Source organism: Misgurnus anguillicaudatus, chromosome 1, assembly GCF_027580225.2.
Source record: "Misgurnus anguillicaudatus chromosome 1, ASM2758022v2, whole genome shotgun sequence".
Lineage (NCBI taxonomy): Eukaryota > Metazoa > Chordata > Actinopteri > Cypriniformes > Cobitidae > Misgurnus > Misgurnus anguillicaudatus.
Window position 1 is genome coordinate 25529743 of NC_073337.2, and position 17514 is coordinate 25547256.

The following is a 17514-nucleotide window of genomic DNA, read 5'->3' on the forward strand; positions in this document are numbered from 1 at the left end:
AAATACATTTTTGTAATAAATTCATTTCAAATAAATAAATAATACATTTAAAAATAAATAAATATATTTAAAATAAGTTTAAAATGAATGCAAATACATTTCTGTAATAAATTCATTTAAAATAAATAAATAATAAATAAAAATATTTTAAATAAGTAAAAAAATGCAAATACATTTCTGTAATAAATGCATTTAAAATAAATAAATAATACATTTAAAAATACATGAATATATTTAAAATAAGTTTAAAATGAAAGCAAATACATTTCTGTAATAAATTCATTTAAAACAAATAAATAATAAATACAAAATATTTTAAATAAGTAAAAAAATGCAAATACATTTCTGTGATAAATGCATTTAAAATAAATAAATAAATATATAATGAATAAATAAATAAATAAATAAATATATTTAAAATAAGTTTAAAATAAATGCAAATACATTTATGTAATAAATGCATTTAAAATAAATAAATAAATAATAAAAAATATTTAAAATAAGTAAAAACATGCAAATACAATTCTGTAATAAATGCATTTAAAAGAAATAAATAATACATTTAAAAAATAAATAAATATATTTAAAATAAGTTTAAAATAAATGCAAATACATTTCTGTAATAAATGCTTTTAAAATAAATAAATAATAAATTTGAAAGTTTAAAAATAAATGCAAATACATTTATAATTAATTAACACATCTAATGTTAAATAAATTAAGCTGATTATTATATAGTGCATCTTAAAGCATGGCTATTTGCTTGCTATAATTTGCATTGCATTAATAGCGCCCATAGAAAAAAGCAAATCCAAAATTGAATTACGCTGCACGACTGCATGCACACAAAAAAACGTGCAATCCGCAGGCGCAATACATTGTAAATTCACCCAATCCCTCTGAAATAACTCTGATAAAGCTGATATAAAGCCACTGGGCTGGAGTAAATCCCACAAGCCGAGGCAAGTGATTCCTGCTCATCTGCCCACTCTATCCTAGATTTCCCGTTCAGTAACTCCAGCACACTGCTGTATAAGCTGACCACATTGCCAGAGAAATGATAATGGGACTCATAATGAGCTAATAAAAGAAAACCTCAGGAAACAAAACAAACTTCAGGGGGTATTTTAATCACAAAGCATCGTATAATGTGAACAGTAATTTAGGACAAAGCAAGCAATTTCGGTGTTTCCAAAAAAAGTGCTTCCATGAACTATCAACAGGGATTTCACAGGTTATTAGAGCCGGAGAATCAAAACATTGTATCATTTAGCTGTGTAATTAAACTAAATGATCTGACTGGTGATTCAGATTAGTCTTGTGTGGTCAGCGTTTCGCTATCGACATAAAGTCTGGTCCACGGGATGAAATCAAAAGTAAAGAGTATGAAAGTTAAACTCCAGTCATGCATCAGGGTTTATGTTTAACTACATGCACACTGTATTCAACGTACCTGTTGTGTGTACAGACGAGTTACAGATGGCAACCCAGGTGGACAATGAGGCATGTGACCTCACAATAGCCGTCACTGTAACATCAGGCTGACTTTTGTCATATTGCACAGACACGTATCAAAAAGCTGTCACCAAACTGTACTCACTCATGTGCAGCAGACTGCAAAGGACTCTGGGATTGATAAATAAAATACAGTGCCCAGTTTATGTGGTAGTCATGCTTAAAATTTTCTATTTGAGGCTGTGATCAAGATGGATCGGATCACTTTTGAACTGTGCCATTTTGGCTTTCATTACTATACTGTATTCTAACATGCAATTTATTTTCTATAAAAGAGAAATAATCACCGTATCTTCTTGATAAATTTCAGGTTTATCTAACAGCTACATGATTAACATTATAACCCTATCTATTCCTGTGTCTAATTAAAAGCTGATTTATAACAAGAGCAAGAGACTTCAAGGACCATAAGTCCTAAGGTCAGAGGCGGTCAGAAGATCACCCGTCAAGCAGAAAGTGAACTGGGTAGGACACATGCCATGAATTGTGGCATCAGGTGCATTGGGTTGAACTGTACATGGCTCTTTTGCACCTGAGGCCCACCCCCTCGATTTGGTCCCAGGACAGCCATTTGCTCATTGGCCTGTTACGTCCAATAGCATCTGCAGTAATTGGCTATTTCGGGACTGTGAAGGTTGAGCTAGCAAGGGAGAAAGGCCAAGCAAGCCAGCTGTCAGTAATAAACACAGCCCTCATTTATCAATTACCACCACCAACATGTGAGTGACATCCGAGGTCTGGCCAGATGTCAGCTACACCGAGCAATCTTAACACATATTTACTGTTAAACATGTTTGAAAAAAAAATGAAAGTCGCAAGGACAAGGCTTTCTCTTTTATCACATTTACAGGAATAGTTCATTCAAGTATGGGAAAATTCTCTCAAAATGTATTTACCGTCAATGCCATCCTTGATGACAACCAACATGAGATTCAACATAATTAAAACAAAATTTACAATGTTGCACAATGCATTGATTGCTTAGCCCACCAGAGTTGTACTTAAATCTGGGGTTTTGAAAATTTTGTCAGCAGAACCCCCTTGACCGAAATTATTTAAAGTAACGTTACTCCCTTAAGTACGGAGCTGTGAAGGGGACCTTTGCGAAAAATGAAAGATAAAAGACTTTCTTTTGCGCACACAAAACTTTCTCTTGATAATTTATCGTGCCATGCTTTAGTTTCTTGTACGCACAAGAAAGTCTTTTATTTTTTATTTTTCGCAGAAGTCCCCTCCACGGCTCCGCAACTTAAGAGATTTTAAGTAAATATTTCAATAATTTAATAGCACATATTGAAGTGTTTTATTTAGTATTCTTTTATTTTAAAATTATTTATTTACATTTTATTATTTAATTGTAATTTTTTATCAAGTCACGAAATCCTTGCAATTCCCCCGCAAACCACAAGGGTTTTGCAAAGCCAAGTTTGGAGTTGTATGCAGTGTTTGAATTTGCTGGGTGGTCCTGGACTATAAACATTAAGGGACCCCTTTTAAAGCACAAGAATATAAACTGTGCGGTCCCCTGTTTTTTTTTTTTTTTTTTATTAAAATACAACATGAATTAAAAATGTTCATGATGCACTGCCACAAAGCGATACTGTCCATTATTTGTCCTAATTTCACAATAAACTAGTGTTTCCCATACATTGATTTATCTGTGGCGGCCCGCCTCTCTCGCATGTACTTTCTTTTTCGTGTTAACCTCAACAGATGTTACTGACAGAGAAGACGGCTGATCGAGTTCATCATGACTTAACAAAAGGTTAGCAGTAGTGTTCAGTGTTGGTGGTAACGCATTACAAGTAACGTGCATTACGTAATAATAATTTTCCAAACTATCGGTATCGGCATTCATAATGGCCAATAAAAAAACCCGGACGAAACAGCCTTTAACCATGTAATGAGTGTTACCGTTGTATAGTTTGTCCACCAGAGGGCACTCTACAACCTCCCTGTTGGCAACACTCGTGTATAACGCTTCACATATCCTGCAACCTGCTGAGCCAGCCAGAGTTGGGCAGAGAGATCAACGGTTAAGTGAGTTCATGGTAAGTTGGTCACGAGACAATAAAAAAACAAGTTTCTTTTTAAAATGCATTATTATATTATTTTAGTTAAAACTCATAAATAACTACAAATAAGTAATGCTAAGGAAATCTGTTAATGTTTTGTTGCGCGTTTCTGAAAAAACACACACACACACACACACACACACACACACACACACACACACACACACACACACACACACACACACACACACACACACACATATATAGCCGATATATCGGAATATCGAATTTTAAAACCATCAAACATTTGTATCGGTATCGGCCTTCAAAATCCTTTATCGGTCGGGCTCTAGTAATAATATTACTTTTCTAAAATAACGAGTGAAGTAACGCATTACTTTATAAATGTACACATTAATATTTGAATTACAATTATAAAAAAGAATGAATTAAAATAAATAATGTACTGAATTAAACTGAATGTAGTCACATTTAAGGGAACAGTTTGAATAAAAAAACGGAGATGGCAGGCCAGAGCTTGACATTTTTTGTGATGGAAATATGCAATTTCTGAATGCAGAACTTTTAAGTCATAAAACTGAAAGAGATCAACCCTTAGCCCAAGTAAGAAAAAGTAATGCAAGCATTTTCATGAAAAGTAACTAAGTAATGCATTTAGTTACTTTTTTGGGGAGTAACTTAATATTGTAATCCATTACTTTTAAAAGTAACTTTCCCCAACACTGGTAGTGTTTCCCACACATACCCGTTCTCTTGTTGTGAGTCTGTGTGCGAGCACTTTCCCTACCTATGATGCGGTATTGCACGTGCACGTGTTCTGTAGTCGTAACTCTATGTAACAGCAACAGTATATTCTCTCATATTTCTGAATTTGCACTAAATTATCTGTGCTATACGCAATATACAATAAAACTACCACTCGTATTTAAAATAAAAAAGCGCTCATAACACAACAACACTGATGACAAGAGCAACATCAGTACAGCCTCAATGTAAATGTATGGTGATTTTGTCAGACATTGTCGCGTTTTAGCAGCAGTTAAAGAAAGAGCTGATTGGATTAAACAAGGAGTTACTGGGTCGTGGGTCGTTACTGGGTCTTGTTTAGTCACTATTTTATAGACAACAGAACAGATAATATGTGAAAATAGCATTCAGTTGTGTTAAAATGCAATATAATGTGACAGATCAAAGATCACGATACGCAAGACTTCACATACATGCTAATCGGCGTGTGACGTCATCACTGCCACAGTCTCTCAAAATCCTGTGGGAAACATTTTAATCCAAAAGATTTCTGTCTAAAATAAATGTAAACTCTCAAAGGTACCTCACACTGTATTCTGGAGGAAGTGACAGATTGTTAGATTTAGGTTTAGGATTAGGTTAGGAGGTTTTAAAAAATGCTCCTCAAATTATTATTTTACACGAATTTGAGGGGTAAAATGGTGAGGGTTTAAGTTAAGGGTAATTTTGTGTTACTTTGATTTTTCTGTGCATATAATACGCCAGTCTTACATCTTTTTGTGTTGTTTTACGTATTGATTTCTTTCTTTTTTTTTTTTTTGTTGATTATGTTTTTAATTTAGACTGATATTATTATTATTGTTGATTGTATTTTCTAAATATCCAAAAATATATTCCTGCATTTCCAGCCTGGTTAATCCCAGCTTATTGACTTTTCACAAAACATCTATATCTTTGCAACAGTTCAAACTTTTTTCAATTACAAAGAGCACTGGGTTTTAAGAAGCTTTGTGGAAATGCATCCATTAGTGTGCATCTGTGTATGTGTGTCAAAATCAACAAAGAGCTTCTTAGTGTCGGCTTTTGTGGCGTGCTATGATAAAATTGCAAAATTTTACAGTCGCTCACCGAGCTTCACATCTAATTACTCATTACATGCGAAGAAGCAGCAGCATCTTGAAGACTTTCCTAATTAAAATATTAGACTCTTAGGAATTAAGGTCTCCAATGGTGCCAAGCAGATATATAGCTGCTTTAATAAAAGAGATGGTGATTACAGTAAATGGCAAAGCCTTCCTTTTTCTACTCCCATTAAAGATGATAATTGCAGCGTGTGTCAAATTGAAAGAGACAGGGAGTATCAGGGTGTAAACATGTTTGATATTGTTACTTTTCTGGTATAAATTTAACCGGCCACATTTGCTAAGAGTGCAGCCAAATCCATTACGACAGAGCGGATAAATTAGAGGTCCGAATTGTGGTGGCAGAATAAATTTCAATTACTGTCTCCATTATCTAAAATTGGATTTCTCTGAACCCCTCTACACCCACACGCAAACGCACCAAACACCCATCTACACACACACACAAAAGCCAAATTGTTATACTAAAAGGCCATCGAAACCTTGGATTCATGACTTTGATGTGGTCAACAAAGTTGGTTTCGTCTGTATCCAAAGGTTTATCCAATGCATTAGCATCTTGATATTCTTTGAAGATTAACACGTCCCTTACACTGCAGTCTGCGTTGTGTCCGATTATGAATGCTCTGGGTATCTGAGAAATTTGGGGTTATTTCCTAATAAGCTAAGTCCACTAATTGTCTCAGGAAGAGCACCAGATCAATTGGTTAAAAAAGAGAAACAAAACAATCAACATGCACATCAAGAGGTCCGCAGTTAAGATACTGGGTTTTGTTTTAGTCAAACACCTTTAGGCCGTCTCTAGAGGATGAAGGAATTCATTAACAAGCTTCACATTGCACACAAATGCGATTTGGGTTCAAATCCGATCTGTGGGACTTACTGTCTACCAGGTCATTTTGCAAGTGATGAAAACTGATTCATCTATTTAGACAGCGTCATCAATATCCAATGTTTCTACATTGGTTGCTCGCTTTAAAAACCACTGGGGTGTTTCTTTTAACCAATGGTTGGGTCAACTATGGACCAACCCACCCATAGCGGTAACCCAAGCAACAATCCAGCATATGTTAGAACGATGCCAAGAGACTTAAATATAAACAAATGATGCATATTGCCACTTTGTTAAGTAAGAATAGATAGATTTTGTTTTGGTAATAAAGATCAAATTGTGAAATAAATGAATGGTAATAAATAGTAAAACATACACTCAAAAAATGCTGGGTTATTTTTTAAGCCAGCGTTGGGTCAAAACGAGACAAACCCAGTCGCTGGGTTAAATTAACACAAAACATTTTTATATCTGCCCCACCAATGGGTTTAAACCATAGACTGTAAAAAAGATGGACTTTGTGTCCGTGACATCACCCATAGGTTTCTGAATATTGGCCAATAGTAAAGCCAATGGTAGGCGGTGTCTGCGGTCGCCATCTTGGCCACGCATCACTCGCTGATATCAGAAAATTGGTAAAGAGGTGGGATGTGGGTGAAGATGAGGTGGATGGTTGCTGAAACCACGGCTGGCTAGCTCGATTCTAGTGACAACAGTGGCTGTCCAACCGTCACTCAAGTGGCCACGCCTTTAATTCAAAGCTTAATATAATTTAAAGGGATGAGTTACAAAAAAATTCACCCCCTCACAGTTGTTATGAAGGGCAAAATTAGCTTTACAGACCAAAAACAATTTTTGTACCAGGATGTAAACATATTATTTTCTGCTGTAAAGTTGGGCATTTTAACATGGAGGTCTATGGGAATTGACTCCCTTTCGGAGCCAGCCTCTAGTGGCCAGTCGATGAATTGCAGTTTAAATCACTTCTTCCGTATTGGCTTCATCAGAGAGACCGGAAGGTTGCCCCTGGGTTAACACAACCCAGCACTTTTGGTTGAAACTACCCAGCATAGGTTAAATTACAACCCATTGGGTTTAGTTTGTCTTTTTTTGACCCAACTTGGGGTTGAAAATAACAAAGCATTTTTTTAAAGTGTGTTATAACAACCTTGTTTAATCTTACTTGTTTATCAAAGATATATCCAGCTTCAATATCTAACTGCTATTGTGTCCGATTACAAAAAAATCAGATTTTTTCACTTTTTTTTACAAAACCTTACATACTGAGGATTCTCATCGGTGGGATATCACACCAACATCACTAAAAGCTCTCAGTATTTCTGTACTGGGGGTAATTGCAGGTGTTCATACAGGAAACCTTAAAACACAGCTCAGTCATGACCCATCAAGTGTAATTGTCCTGGTCATTTAAAGACCATCTCATCTCCTCTCTATAATGGATATGGTCTTTTAGAGGAATGGAAAAGACAGTCATTTATAGCAAACAAAGATGCAGTCTCATTCACTGTGGTTATTTTTACTTTTACTGATAAGGCAACACACAATGAACTCACGATGATGTGAAGCCTTCTTCCAACAAAAAAACATCTGGATGTGTAGAAGAAGAATTACATTCACTTCTTTTATTAAAAAGTTTTATCGCTAAAAAAATAAAATGTGCTGTTAGAAAAATGTGTTTAAAATCAGGAACAGTTAGTACAGTAGCCTAATAAAAGCTCTTATAGGACATAAAGCATCAGCCATTTGAGATCGCATCCCTTACAAAAATTAACCATGGTTTTACCAAAAATGAAAAAAAAAAAACATTTACTAGCCTATAGTTAAACAATAGCAAAGTCCCTTTAGGGAAGTCACGCCACTAGGCGGCCATGTTTTCAAGCATAATGTCCTATTTACTTGAGGAAAGACCGATATCTCGAAAATTGTGTGCAAAAATGACTAGGGCTGTGACGATAAATCGCGTGTCCCATTAAAAATGCCTGTCTGAAATCAATTCTGAATCGCAAGGCTGCGATTCTTTGTTTCATGCACAGCTTGATCAGTAGGAAGTCCTTTTCAATCTAAAATCATTATGAGTCTGAGTTGTTTATAACGTGCATTTAAAAAAACAACATTCGTTTAACAAAATCATTCAAAATATTTTACTTTATTATCATGAAAATACCTGTAACAGTTTGAAGAACAGCGATATAAATATTCGTACAGAAATTTCCTGGAATAGCGTTTGTAGTGCTACTTCTTCTTTGGCACAAATGGAGTTTTTGCACGAGAGCGCCCTCTGGCTTTTGGATGTGCAGGGATTTCACCGTAATTCATTAAAATTCATTCATTGAGAAAACGCGCATTTGCACGATTAATCGTCACAGCCCTAAAAAAATTACTATTTCTGATCAACAATTATGCCTGACATCAACTGTACCATGACTTTTGTTTCTTCACGGTGCATTCACACGGGGCGTAAGCGTTGACGCTTCCCATTCATTTTTAATGGGTGACGTCATGCGTTGCCGAACTGAATTGTGGATCTGTCGGCCCGTGTCACTGCCGTTGCTCGCTGTAAAAGTTGAACATTTTTCAACTTTTAAGCGACAACGCGTGCGTCAGCCAATCAGATCGCCTTATGCAAATAACCTAGGCAGGGCCATCCAATTACGTTTATGGAAGACCGGAGCATGTGTTGCGGCCACTGTGATTGGCCATTGGCCACGCTTCAGACAAGCCATCCGTCAAGCGTTAATGCTTTCGCCCCGTGTGAATGTACCGTAACTCTTTCTCCGCCATTGACAAGTTATCAGGCCAATTAAGAAAAAACGCTATCCTAGTTTTTGGGGCAATCCATATTTCCGATATTATCCACTAGGTGGCGCTCTTACCCAACTTATAAAACACTGAAGCATACACTGATCTAAAAACAGTAAAAACTCTGTGTATGCTTTGATCATCGTTCTGAATCTGATCGCTAACAAAAATGCAATTATCTCTATTTATTTGCTATTTTCGAAGAAACTTACGCATATTTAAGAGGTGATAAAAAGAGAACAAATAAAGATAGGATGAAAAAAAATAGTTTGAAAGCAGAGGGTCTGTTCTTTCATTTTCTATAAGGCATTTAACTTTTGTGAAAATTATGTTACCAAAAAGTAACCATGGTTTTGCTACAATAACCACAGTTTAACCATGCTTTCTGTAGTAAAAACCATCTAAGCGTCAAGACCAACCCCAAGACCAGCTTCATACTGGTCAGCGTAACATTAACAACTTTAACTTTTGTAAAAGCACCTTTTAAGCTGCATATAGATTTTCTTTTCCATTCAAGCCACTCAAGGACACAAGAGCCGCGAACTCAACAATCCAGTACAACGATCAATCTTAGACCGAACGCCATAGTTTTTTAATACAGCACCTCAGAGCTGGTTAGTCTCACTGACTAAAGAGCTGTCTGGATTTCCCCCTGAAGACAGACATGAACGTTTAACACTGCATCTACAGAATGAAACCGTACAGCTTTAATTAACCGCAACAACAACAAACCCATCAACAATTAAAATTAAATACAGGCGGATTGAAAATCCAATAACAGTGGGACTGTCTGAGACACCTCAAAGTCTAAACATTGTTAAGGTCTTGCATTAACATAACATTAAAAGGAAACGCCACTGCTTCTCTCTTTTGTTTCGACTTTGCCATGCACTATATAAGTACTATGATTTTGGCACGCTAATCCTTATCCTGTATCATTTAGAAAGCATGCTAATTGAAATCCACTTTAGGACTTGCTTTCTGTGAACTTTCTGCAAGTACCAATAACTGGCTTACTGACAAAACAGCTGTTGTTTGTTTGTAAATCCTATTAGAAATCCAACAAAACGCACTGAAATATGAATAGGATATTACCTCTGGAGATACTCTAATGAAGTGTTGTTTCTTAAACCGAAGACATCTGGTTGTATTTAACACACTGAGGCACTCAGCAATATCATTTTCATAAAAAGCAAACAAAGAAAGGGAAGTGGCTTCAGCGTGTGGCCGTGTGCGTTTACTCTGATTAAAAGCTGATAAATGGCAGCGATTCTAATGAGATTGCAGCGACTGCATAGTTCAAATAAAAACTCAATAAGAAAGACTCATGAGTCATTTTAAAAGTGTGCTTTGACTTTGTCATGATCGGGGGCTCTGGGCTTGACCAGATGATCATCCCTAAGCAAATCTCTATAGGGTGTTGCTCGGTCACCCTGGGCCAGAGGTCATTGGATAATCCAAGTACCAAATCTGTATCTTTGCATGTATTGTGACTGGTAGTAAGCAGATAGCAATGTAGACATATGCTACCTGCTCTTATAGCTATATAACATACTATATTTACATGCAATAAACCTTCCTCTCAACCTTATGAATAAAATCAATTACATTATACACACAGTCTATTACGAGTGGTACCATATATCTCCAGTGAGTCACAGATAGGCGTTATATAAAAGTGCAAGCAAAGTAATGTATCATTGTCTGACATAATTAGCCTGACACGGACCTTATGACCTCCACGTAATGTTCCCGGACACCGTGAGGTCACCTCACCCCGCATTGGGCCGGTGTGTCCTATATGAACCTGTTAACAAGCAAAAAATGTCAAAGTTCAGATGCTGAATTTGCATACTATTTAGTACGCTGTTATGACAATAACATAAAATTTAACTATGAGTTAAAGTCTCCCAATAAAAAAAATATGAAATGCAGTGTTTATTATGAATGATTTATCCATCATGGGTCACTATTTTTTATTTATTTAAAACTTGAATCAAAGTCTAAAAATGTACTTGCGTCTCTTATGGTAATCCTTCTCTGTAGGGGTGTGACGGATCACAAAACTCACGGTTTGGATTACATTACGGTTTTTGATGCACGGATCGGATAATTTTTCGGATCAGCAAAAAAAGGGGTGTGAAAAATCTAATAACAAATAAAGAAATTACAAACATTATAAAAAAGAACAAAGTTGCACATTAAGTAAGGTCTAAATTTAGCGTTAGGTACAGAAATTGAATCAAATGAATCACAACACATATCACAGTCTTTATTGTATAAATTAAATATAATTATTATTTTTTACAGACTTAAGTATGTTACTTGAGGTTACTGTCTCTTTAAGATCAAGTAAGCACAGATTGGTTTCTGACTGTCTATAGACGGTTCATCGGACGCACGTGCGGTGACGCCAGAGTCATATAATAACAGAGTTACGAAACGCTTTGATCTCGCCGCCGCGCGGTCATGTGATTCATGTAACGTTCTCCAGTTCCAAACCAAGCAGGGCTGTCAATCTGTTTGCATAGGTTTTCAGCTATTTTAGGTAAATATTAGCTTAAAATGGGAATTGATCACTATACTTACTATGTTTATAACGTTTTTTTACTAGGGAGTGACGGAAAGTACAGTAAATCAGTTAATAAAGATAAACAGTTAATTGTGACCCAAAGATAACTGTGGTTATCTATACCAACTACAGCAACACAGTTTATCTTTTATTTTTGTAGCAAAATATGGCTATATAAATGGCTATCAATCTGCTAAAAACATAATTCCTACACTTTTACTATATTAAAATCACAAAAAAGATCGCCAATGCGGTTATTTATAACAGTGAAGCATAACAGAAACACACTAAATTCATATTTATTTGTATTTATAGTACACATTAAATGTTAATATAATCATACATGATTTTCGAGGATACATCACTTGTATTACTTACCAAACACAATGAAACACATAGCAGCATTGTGAAGCAGTGGGACTTTCTTATAAGGCATATAGCTTGTCGCTGTTGCCCCCTAGTGTTACTCGTAATGTATAAAAAAGATAAGTATAAAGTAGATGGCCACCAGTAATAAAATATTAAACCATTAAATCTATATATTATTCACACATTATACACAACTCATTAAAATATAAAAATTTTACTAGTTATTATTAACGATAATCATTACCTACAGCAGAGTTCATAAAATATCACTGTTGACTATATTAATGAAATGTCCGAAAATGTAAAGAGAAACGGTAATTTCATCGATTTACCAGCAGGTGCCATTGAAATGAATGGGCTTCAGTGCTGCGTTTGGAACTATGCGTCACTACCGGTCACTACATGAAACGCTGTTACTTCCGCATTCCATTCTTACAACGGACGTCTATGTGAGTGTCGTAACTCTATTATTATACGACTCTGGGTGACGCGATACGCGTATGGTCCGAACTTTACTTCCGGTTTCAGTTTTTTTATGGTCTGACTAGTTGCTAAACTGAACTCTTCAACAAATACCTCATCAAAAATAACAAATGTTTTGGTTTCCTAAGTAATCTACGTGTTGTTTATTTTGCTTGTTATATAAATAAACTACGTTTAAAGTACTTTGTTGTTAATTATCTTAGTGGAGTTTACCGGAAGACGCTTTTTTATGTTGTTACTGCTGAAACCGTCTATACATATACTTTAGACATAATCAAATGATTTTATTAGAAAAAGAATACTTTGGAGATCATTTTGTTTGCATGCACCCTGTCAAGAACAGAAAGATTTTATATTCGCTTGCTTTTTGAAACGCTTCTCTCCCTGTGTGCGCTTTTGAGTGCACTTAAACGCGTGCGCACACACAGACGGTGGGCGAATTCCAAACGGCACAGCATAAACAGTCGATTGAGTTGGACCAGACACATTCAACCACATATGCGTCTGTGCGTACAGAAAGCCGCTTACTTTAGCGCCTTTTATGGTTAAATTGTTTAAAATCACTTGAATGTTAACATTTGCAAGCCTTTGGGAAAGTTCATTTGCACGTTTTCAATTTAAATTTGCCTATTAATTCTCGAATCGCATGCGAGCTGAACCGTGGGTCGTGATCCGTACGGATCACAGATCAATTGCGATCCGTGACATCAGTTTGACGGGGTGGGCAGAGCATCTATTAACCCCGCCCCCCCAGATGTCAGTCTGCTGTTTGTTCTATTTCTGAATGAAAGTCCTTCTTTTCTTTATCCAATCAATTTACTGTGGAAACACAAACCACACCCACTATTTACCTCAAGTTTTTTCCTCAATTTTGTTTTACTCAGAAATTCCTCACAATACGGAAGTCGATCGCAGCTTCCTGTTCACAGGGACTTAAAGCTCTGTTTAATGCTGTCACAATACAGTAATTTTTTATATTAATATCAATATCATATACATGTAGTAGTGTAGTGTAGAAATTTACAAATTTCTAGTACTTTTTATTGCTACTGTAACAAACAACCTTACTAAATCACAAAGCTATTGTGGGATGACGCATCTAGATGAATGCTAAGTACAAATCTGAGAGTAGGTTAAACACAAAAGGCACAGTCCTGACACAGTTGCGCATCTCAGATATCCATACACTGAGAATGGCTTACTGTAATCATATAACAGTGAAATATGCATATAACTCGTTATATGACCGATACTACAAAACATAATTTTATACTGTAATCTTGGAGTAATATAAACAAAAAAGCACTTTCTAAGCCGGTCTAGAATAATATTGGCATCTTTACGTCCTCATAAAAACGTTAATGGCAAACATAAAAAGAAAACTATTTCAAAGTTTAGAGGGGTCGTAATTGTCCGACTGATATAGCTCACTATAAATCGAGGACAGATATACATATGCAAACTGATTTATATATCAAATAAAGCAGCGGGACTGTATAGTAAAGCGTGCATTATAAAGTCCTGGCTGACATTGATGATAAGAGCTTAACTTGAACCCAAAGCTCTGCGTCTCTGGCTCTCCTTTTCCTTGACTGATTAAGCTCAATTAACTCATCTCATTAAGGTTAATGATCTACTTCACCATTTTTCACTCCAAGTTCTTGGATGAAGGCGCACCGGAGACTAAAGATATCCGTTACGCTCCAATAAATCGAGAAAAATAGTCACGCACTCGGAAATAATGAGCGCTCTAAATTTTGCATTTTGCTTATCTATAATTAAAAAAATCTTATTTAATTATTTTAATCTGCAGTCTTTTCCATTTGATTCTAATTGCAGAAATAGTTGGGCAATGGTTTCACCGTTGCATGATTTACGAAGGGAAAAAAAGTGCTCCTACTTCACTTCAGTGGCAGCGACACGTACCGACAAAGTACCAATAATACATTAAACATTCATCGTTGTATAATACATACTGTTTCATATACTTTAAGTAGTCAACACACGGTGTATACAACACAAGATATATATTCTCACATTCTTTTCTGAACAGCTTTCTGCTCTTGCCATAAAGAAAAACACCCTTTGGCTTTCCAAAGCCTTCAGCGGAATCAACACATCCCAGCATGCACTGCCACATTCATCTCTATTCCGCTGACGATCACGGCCTGGAAAATCACATATGCAACCATGAATACTTGAATACGAATATCTAATGCTTTCCGCCGCCTGTGGCTAAAATTAAATGTTACAGATTGCAAAAGCATTACTTAAAGAGGAACAGATTCGATTACTGTGCTTTTAGGAAAGTCGTTATTCGTCCTCCAAGCAGAGGTGGTTTCCTAAAATGCAAAATTATTTGGATCCAGAGAGATTTTGAGTTATTTTTCTTTTTGTAGTGAAATAGCTCAGATTACAGGCAGATTCACTGGGGAAATGGTATTTTAATGCTCATTACCATGGCATCATGTTGGAAAGTGGTAAGTACTGACCTATAAGGTTCTGACCTGGGTGTGTATAAGGGGCTCTGTGCAATCCACAGACAGTAAAGCATCTTTGTGATGACAGATATGATCCAGAAAAGGCTCACAGCGCTTTATTAGCTAACCCTGTACAACATTCATCTTTTCCCTTAGGTCTCATCAGTCTTCCACAGGGGTCGATTTCCTGCTATTTTCGCGGTCTGTTTGAACCGAGAACATCCTTCATAAAGCTTCACGCTATCTCTGGAGGCTTCTGTGATGTTCACAGTAAAAAATACACACTTTCTGGCCAGACAAAAGGGTAGAAGAGGGACTGCGAGAAAGTATTTTTCTTTTTGCTGGTGTAACAGTGGAACGGTGAAGAGATTGTTACTTCAAAAACAATTATGATCATTGAAGCAAAATGTGGGTACACTTCAGTGGCATCACAAATGACCAATGAAGCAAAAGGGATGTAGTTCAGGACTGGTTCACAGTGCACCAACATGTCACAAACTGCCTGTTTGATTTAGTAAGATGTAGAACAGGATTATTTGTTGACCCTACTTTGTTTTCTTTGGGCAGTGTGTACTAGCATTTATATACAGTAGTAATATGGTAACTAATGGGGTATACACACACTTAATTCGAATTCAACGGTTTGCGCAAGTAGATTACATACAAAGTCAATGCAAAGACCCAAACTCGTGTAGTGGCAATTCGAATGATGCGAATAGGACAGCACGATTGCTGCGAAAGCACACGCTATTGTCTCTTAAACGCGGCTGTGCGCAAGTTAAAAATATGAAGAGTTTGGTTCCAAAACGTGGTAAACACCATCTTTGAAAAAAATTAGTTACTGACAAAATCAGTATTATATCAGGTCAGTATTTAACTCATTCACCGCCATTGACGAGTTATCTCGTCATTTATGAGTTCATATTTAACTGATAAATATGCCTTTTTGGACGAATTTCAAAGTGAAAGTGTAATACCGCTCTTATCCACCAGATGGCGCCAAATCGAATTTATCAAAAACGGAAGTTAAAAAGATTTAATGGTTATTTTAACTGCCTTTTATGTTTGATAGTCATTCTGAGTCTGATCTCTAACATAAATTCCTTTACAAAAACGCAATTTTTTAAGCTTTTTGCTCAAAATGTTGTATTTTTGAAGAGAAATATCCATATTTCAGTGGTTAAATTAAGTAGAAAAAGTAAATATATAATGAAACGTTTTTTCCCCATTTTGTTTGTTTGTTTGTTTGTTTATTGATTGTTTGAAAGCAGAGGGTGTGTTCTTTAATTTAATATAATTTGTATGTTTATATATTTATAGAAAATGATTTTTCCTGCAAGTAATTTTGTGAAAATTTTGTTAAAATCACAAAAATGCAGGTGGGCAACTTTTCTCAAAAAGGCTGGCGGTGAATGAGTTAAAAGTAAATTCTTAATTTTACGCAAAATCCAATATCCGCTGTGTTATTCTGTCAACTTCGTGATCAAAAAACAAAACAAAACAATGCTTAAATTGCATTGATAAAACTGTGATGGTTTTCTGTGACGGGAAAGAAACGTAAGCCATCAACATCTAATAATTTCCGCGAGAGGCACTCGGGGTGCTTGTTCTCCCGGCAGCATTAAGCTTCTCATGCTAACACATTGACCCCAGAGGATCTTATGAAAAACGTAACATTATTTTACTCAAAGTCAACGAAAATCGAGCAGGACCAAAACATTTTACAGCTGATCGCTGTGAAAAATGTAAAGAGACGACGTCAAGTATAGACGACGTCAAGTATAACCGCTCCAATGACAGTGTTCTTAATATAACAAAGTAAGGGTTTTGGTTAATGCCATTAATGTTTATTTTTTAATCATTGTATACAACTAAATAAATATAAATGGTAAAGATGAATGCACATTTATACATTGATTTAATAGATTTATAGCATTTTTAAATAAAAACTGTCATGGATTTATTGCATTTTGTGGAAAAAATAATTCGTTTTTATAATAAATCTTTGAAAATCAAGTTATGGATTTGATTTTTTTATGTTTTTATAATCTAAAGATGCTATGTAAAAGTTTGTAACAGAAAATTGTGTTTTTCATCTTGTCACTTTCTTGGTATAGAAAACACGTTTTTACCGAAATTTGTCAAAATGGATTTATTGCGCTTTGGAAACAAACTCTTCATATTCAACTCAAGCGAAAAATTTGCATGATGCAAAGTTAAATCCCACGAGTAATCTAGAGCAGGGAACGCGATGACTTTTTTATGTGCACGCAAAAGTACACACAAGGTCAAACTCACAGCCTTTAGTTGTATACTTTATTTGACTTGTACGTGTACACAGACATTTGGTGCATGCGCTTTGGGCCAAAATGCAATGCATCTCCTGGCTACATACTCCTCCACGCAATGCATTCTTCTGATGACAAAAAAATAATCATGCACATACGCGCACTGTATGCTGACCCTCGCGTATGTGTAAAAAATGGACCATACTTCGGCCTTTAGTCAACATTTTGCC

General features: G+C 35.8%; 1 protein-coding gene and 1 long non-coding RNA gene across 6 annotated transcripts in view; both read right to left on the reverse strand.

Annotated features, from left to right (window-relative positions):
* pdzrn4 (PDZ domain containing ring finger 4) overlaps positions 1 to 17514 on the reverse strand; it is a 90167-nt gene that overhangs the window by 62723 nt on the left and 9930 nt on the right. The window lies entirely within an intron of this gene.
* LOC141363533 (uncharacterized) lies at positions 645 to 10985 on the reverse strand. Its single transcript, XR_012369035.1, has 3 exons — positions 10822 to 10985; positions 1454 to 1626; positions 645 to 1352 (listed from the first exon to the last, which is right to left on the reverse strand). It is a non-coding gene; the product is annotated as an uncharacterized lncRNA (long non-coding RNA).